Below are 7,039 nucleotides of genomic sequence, written 5' to 3' on the forward strand. Positions count from 1 at the left end.
GAAATGTAAAGCAAATTTCCCCTTTTTTTCCTCTTTTGGTCTTTCTGATTCATAAAGAAATTCTCTGGTGAATCCTCTTGCATTTGTAGAAGCTTAGTTGGCAGAGAAAGGACAAGTTAGAAATAATGCAGAGTTGCTGTCTGAAGCTTGTTTCTGATGGTTCTTTGCAATATCCTGGATTGTATGAACACAGTGTGTTTCACACAGGCTCACGCTGAAACCTTTCTCCCTCAAAGGCAAGTGTTAGAGCTCAAAGAAATCACCAATCCAGCTCTGCTCCCTTATTGCAGATGTGCCTTTAAGGGTCACAGATGGAGGAGAAAGTTAGAGGTAAGTATGCTTTCAGTCCCCGCTTCCACGGGGCTCACAGTGAGCACCAACCCAGGCTGCGGCTCCTTGCCTGTTATGCAAAGCCAAGTGCTAGTGCCTCTTGGATTCTGTGCAGTTACAGACTCCAGCTTTAAAAAGCTCCCAATGGGGCTTGTGACTCAGCAAAGGCAAAATGTCACAGCTGGGGGATCCAGGGGGACAGTCCTCTGGGAAGGGTCCACCAGATTTGGTTCCACCTGAAAAGGGACTCTCTGGGAAGAGGAAGCAACTTGTTGCTGTTTTCAAGAAACACAAGGTGGAAAAGGCTTCCCAGGTCTTATCAGTCCTACCTCTTCATCTGACTGCTAGGTACTTTTTGAGGGACAGAAACCACAATGTGGAGCCAGATTTGACTGCTCTGACTTAGTTGAGTTAGAATTTGTCTCTTAGAAACTGTCAGAGGACATCATCCATTACTGTCATGTTTGGGTTTGGATCGATGAGTGTCATCTCTGCCCACAGGGACAAAGCTGTCACTGGTCAGTCTGGACTGGAAGAGAAAAGAAATCTTCTGTGATTTCATAGAAAGAAATATCTACTCTCTGGAAAACTACATGTGCTAGGCTCTTCAAAAAGTAGCCTTTTTTTACTGATTCATCTTTCTTTAAGGGATAAAAACCAATTCAGTAGCAAGAAAGAGGGAAAATAGAACTGGGACTTAAAAGCAAAAGGAGTCTATTGTATAGCAGGACTGAACCCATCCTCAGGTTTACATTTCCCTGCTCGTCTTGGGGCAAAATTCAGTCCTGAGGTTTGTCTTCTCCTCTGCAAGGAACACAGCGATTATGTTCATCCTATTCAGATTTCAGACTCAATTTTCCTTTTTCAAAGGCCTGTGCTGTTATTTTCCATCTACCCATTCTTACAGTTAGAAAACGTACATTTGGGAGGCTGACTTGATTTGCTCTTTCCCTTGGGGAATAATAGATGTCATGCTGTTTAGAAAAATGAAAAGGAAAAAGCCCCTTTCCATGCACCAAAGGGTGTGGGGAGAAAACCCTATTAAAAACCTGCATTCTAAATACTGTAATCTAAAGCTGACAAAGAGGGTCACAGGCTTATTTTCTTCTTCAGGCTCAACCTTCCTTTAGTCAATACAAAAATTTCTTGTAGCTCCTGTCTCTCCAGGGAGTTTGACCAGCATTATCTCAAGCTGTGCTTTCCTTGCTATTAATAGGTAACAATTGTGTAAGCTCTGACTCTTTTTGTTAATATTCTAACAAAACAGATTTTCCAAACAATCACAACTCTTTTGTCCCTTTCAGTCCTGTCTGATACCTCATTGTAGGTGTCTGTGAAAGGCAAATAGACATCTGCAGAATCTAAAGAGGAGCTCTGGCAATTTTACACAGTCCCCCACTGCCTGCCTCCATAATCTGACAATAAAATTGAATTTTTGGTATCTCTTTAGCACTCCAAAAAGTAAACCCCTTTCATAACATGTATCATTTTCCAAGATAATTTGAAGAGAATACCTTTTACTTTCCAATTGCCCTTTGGCAGCTTTGAAACCACTGTTGTTTTGTGAAAGCCCTTGGCATTTAAAACTGCTTTGTAAGGAGGAGAGGAATAATAATAACAAAAAATCTCCCAACCCTGGCTACTTCACGTTCCTTCTGATCTGTCCAGAGCTTTTCAAGTGAATGGGAACATGCCGACAAATGCATTCTGAAGAAAATCTCATTTTGACCCTAAATGGTCCTTCACAATTTCCAATTCATGCTGTTGCCATTTTTTGCAGGAATTGATGGCTGCCATTGTTATCAGAGCTGACAGGCCCTGGATAGGTTGCACAATCAGTGCAACCTGCCTGAGCCTTTCATTATTCCCAAGTGGCAGGTTCTCATGATATCTCTCTTTTATAGGCATTGCTCATTTCTATTTTGCATTTGACAGGGCTCCCCCACTCTCTTGCTGCTGGGGTGCCCAGATAAAATGGCTCCTCTGAAGTTAAAGGAACAAAGCCCAGCCCCACATGTGCCCAAAGTGGCTGGCAGCTCCTGTCCTTCCAGCACATTCCAAATCAGAGGCTGCTCTGTTTGTGGGAATTAGCAGTTGGGTAATTGCCCAGCACGAGGGTCCATTCTGCTCAGCTCTGGTGTTCCAGCAGCGCTTTGCAGGCATGCAAGCGTCCTCTAAAAGCAAATCCAAATCAAAGGTTTGGGCAGCTTTTGTGTTTACAAAAATAAAGAGGACAGTGTTTTTGTTGAGCTGTTTTTTTCCTAAAAGTCTCTCTCTCTTTATCTCAGCTGGAAGAACTTGAAAGGGTGCAGAAATATCCCCCAAAGGACCAAACTGGCAATCAGGCTGTGAAATAAGACAAGTGGAAAAAGGGTGACCAGCTCCCCAGGAATGTGAAGGAGCTGAATGGAAGAAAAAGCTCCTGGCAGCCAAGAGCTGTCTCCCTGCATGAGCACAATTCAGGCAAGCTGAAAGGGGGATATCCCGCTCCCTTCCATATTTTCTCATCTATAAAACTCTAGCTAGAGGTTCTACTCAAGCCTGTATAGGGCCTATGATCAACCCATGTGTTCCATGTGTGACAGAGACAGCACTAAAGTGTAAAAAAAAAAAAAAAAAAAAAGAAAGGCCTTTTGACTATACCTTGATAAACCTAATCTTTCAGGATTTTACTCTCTAAGATTTGCATAATGTCAAATATGTGATTCCTGGTAGGTCTGGTAGGAGATCCTCCATTATTATCCCAAGGGCTTTGTGTTTTTGTCCTTACCAGATTCCCACAGGATTCTTATCTTGCCTTTGCCTTTAACTCCAGCTGTAGTTTCAGCCTGATTTTTTTTTTTAAAATTATTTAGCCTGGAATTTAACTTTGAAGTTGTCCTTTTAAGATCATAACTCTCTGTGAGGAGACCACTGTGGTTGCCAGCTGTGTCTGTCCTGCTCAGAAGGTGACCTGCAGTGGGTTTCTCTCCACTGCTGGACTTGGGGTCAGTTCTCTGAAGGTAGGAGCCACCAACTGGTGTATGGGACCAGCTGTGTAAACGTAGTTCTGCAGCTGTTATGTGTTTGCACTTACACAATTTAGAGGGAATGTGAGGAGGAGGGATCTCTGCTTTTTCACCAAACCTGGCTTCTCTAGATTTAGTTAAGTTTAGCTCATTCTCTGGTAAGTGTTGTAAGTTGAAATCCTGAGGAAATTGTATTTCCTCATAGGAGAGTGCCCAGTGAGAGATATGGGTGGTTGCAGCAGTCAGTGAACACCACAGGGCAGCAAGGAAAGCGGGGCACAGACCCACAAAAACTACTGTATTAGAACAAGAAAAAGAATCATCCCTTCCATCTTCTGGCCTCGCATCATGAAGGCAGCCAAAAAACAAGGCTTTTATGGTGTTAGCCTTCTTTCCTGTTTCTGGTGCTTGGAAACATTGTCATAAAAGAAGATCTATTGCTAAATAGATCTAAAAAGAAGGAAAAATCAGCCATGCAGGTAAATTAAAAAAATATTATGAACATATAAATTAGTGAACATATATTGACAAATACGTAACTCTACAGCCCCTAGTAGCATAATCACCATAAATATTTGAGATAAGATTGGCAGGCAGGGATAATATCTTTTCTTATTAGAGCAAGAGCCATACCTAGAAAAAAATTAAAAGCTGAAGGACCTGGTGGGCAAAATAATCTTTCTTTGGGCCTAAAACATAAGCAGCCAGCTTCCAGGTAAATAAATGCTAGGGACAATTGTCGTACTTTGATTTAATTACAGGAATCAGTGAAACAATTAGAGAGAAAAGGGTTGCTAAAATCTCAGAAGCAGGTGGGAACATTCAGGTTTGATTTCCCAAGTCAAACATTCATGAGGACAGAGTTAGGTATCCAAACCTTTCCTTCCCCTTGCTGTTCCTGGTCTTACCCTTGTGCACAGACAGCACTGCCTGTGCAAAGGTACTGGAGCAGGGTCAGAAAACTGAGTGAATTAAAAAACAATTAATGAAAAAAGATTTAAGCTTTTTTCCCCCTGTCGGTCACAGGACAGCTGTAGAGGTAGAAGGAGAGGACTGTCTTTACTAAAAATTTCAACCCATGCCCCCACTTCTTCCATAACTACTGCTATGAACACCTGATGTCTCTTTGGCTACGCTGGACCTGGCATCACTAGAAATTAGCAGGTAGTGGGAAAGTGTTGTCTGGCCACTGCCAATGCACACAGGACACAGAGTGCTGTGGCGTGCTGTCCAAAGGCTGTTTGTCATGTGAGCTGGAACTTAAGCGTGCCCCAGAATGAGCCTGAAGACAGGAGGATTTTAATGATGGGTGGTAGAGAAATAGATATATTTGGTATGTGTGGGTAGGGTTTAGGATAGACTGTTACTCTTTGCTTTGTTAGAACTGAAGAATAATGGCCCCCCATGTAATTGTGGGAGACTCAATTTTCATAAATGGTTTTGATATCACTGCAGGCCAGATGTGCTATGAGGATAACAGGCTCTTACTGTATTGCAGAAGCTTTGATAAACCAGATCTTGCTCATCTGCTAAAACTCAGAAGAAAACACATTCCTCATGAAGCAAGACATTGGATAAATTTCTTTCTTAAGCACAGAGGAAAGATCCAGCATGGAGGGGTTCAGACTATTTCTCACCTGACAGGAAGGCATGTGGATACCAGCAGCAAACACAGACTCAGAGCTTATAAACAAGCCAGGTGAGCAGACAGCTGTATCCTCTGCCCGTTTCTCATCTATGGAAATTCTGGCTTGTAAATTTCCAAAGGACATGCTGGTGTCTCATAGCCTGACTGGTAGAGGATGCTGGTTGCAGACTCCATCTACCCAGGGCACTCTGCTCACATCCATGTTCCCTACAGTTCCTGCTGGGAGGTAGCATCAGTGATGAATTTCCCACTGTTCACCATCACAGAACAAAGTGACAGCTCCTTATTTGATGCATAAATTATCCTCTTTCATGACGTTGGATGCTTAAACACACTACTCAAAGCTGCATTCTTCTTTGATATAAGAGGTTTCACTATTTTTAATGTGGCAGAGAAGCTTGTTCAGAGGATAAATCTCTTGTTTAGAGGATAAATCCCCTGCAGGGCACAGTTACTTGGAAATGAGAGAAAATATTTTTTCATGGTCATACATCCAAAAGCCCCCAAAGGCTATGGATACACATCCAATGTGGTTTCGGTCCATGCACCATGAGTAAAACACAGTGGCCAGAAATCTACTGCTTTCATGGACATCTCACAGCAGCCACAGCTGTTGGTCACCCTATAAGTTTTGGGGAAAGGACAACCTCTGTGCTTTGTGCATTTGACATGCCCTGAAGTAAAGCCCTGAGCCAATTTTTATCTTTATTTGTTGTGCTGCTAAGATGAAGAAAGACTTTCATATCAGAGATTAGTTCTTCTGTCTTGCTGAAGCCTTCTGCTCTGTGGGAAGCATCACTTAGATGAGTGACCAAAAGGTGATTCAATGGCAGGAGTTTATCAGCTGTTAGGGTTAAGGACTTGAACAAGCTGGTGCCGTGTATCCCTCCTCCTGCACTGCTGGTCCTTGCCTCATTCCTGGGGATTTGCTGTCATTACCACTTGTCTTTTCTGCTTCCTCTCACTGTTAATGTAACTGATGGGCCGTATATGGAGCCTGTTATCTCTTCCCATAGTTTAAGCAGCCTAAGATCTGGGCTGAAATCACCAGCAGGTGATTTTTGGAAGGAGTGTAATTTATATTGGGTTAGAGGCAAAGTGTACCATGCCCTGCTGTCTGCCCTCTCCCTGATCCTGATCCAGATCCAAAATAGTTCCTGGATTGCCATCAAATACCAGAGTTTTAATGGCACTTGTTGAAAAGAGAAATTTTATTGGATGAAGTAGTTAGAGCTACAAAGTAGTTATAGCTACAAAGTGTCATTCTCAATGCATGTTGTCCCTATGAGTCTGTTTGGTTCTTTTTTTTTTTCCAAAGCAAACTGGAATACATTTAGGTAATTTCCGACATGATTCTGTGATGTCTGTTTCAGCTCTCGGGGATTTTACATTTTTCATCTTCCAATACTGAAAGCTCCTATTACTGGTCATGGCTACACAAGAAATCCTGCCTTTTGTGCAGATCCAAGTTTGGACAAGGTACATTTGAAATATTTTGGCCTTGAACAGAGCTCTTAAATATATATCCTTGAGCTTGCAGCCAGTCATGCTGACAAAGGGGCTGTACTTGACTTTGTGTGAAATCCAAGAGGTAGAATGGTAACTCACATAAGTCTATCCCATATCCTGTCTGATTTGATATTCTGGGGAATGTCTGAATGAGAAGTGACTTCTAAGCTTCCTTCAGATACTTTTAGACAAACCCAGGAGGTGTTTTTGGAAGATGCTAAATAGCACACTTTATCGGTACTACTGTGTCAGTAGATTACAAATATTAGCCCTTTGTAGTTACTGTCTTCAAAGTGACAATAAATAAGCCAGATTGGCACATCTAGAAGTAATTTGCATTTTGTGTTATTTTTGTACAATTATGTGCTTGAAGAGAGGATGATTTTTTTCTTCTTTTATTTTTTTACCCTTCTCTTCCAAAACTCCCTTAATTACTTTAAGTTCAGGTTGACTTACCATCTTATTCTAGGTAATGTAAGTCAGATGGGAAATAGTGAAACTTAGTCTAAAGTCAATCAGTCTGTTAAGTTGAATACAAAATGCG

The sequence above is a fragment of the Coloeus monedula genome, assembly GCF_965178545.1.
Source record: "Coloeus monedula genome assembly, chromosome: 7".
Taxonomy (NCBI): domain Eukaryota; kingdom Metazoa; phylum Chordata; class Aves; order Passeriformes; family Corvidae; genus Coloeus; species Coloeus monedula.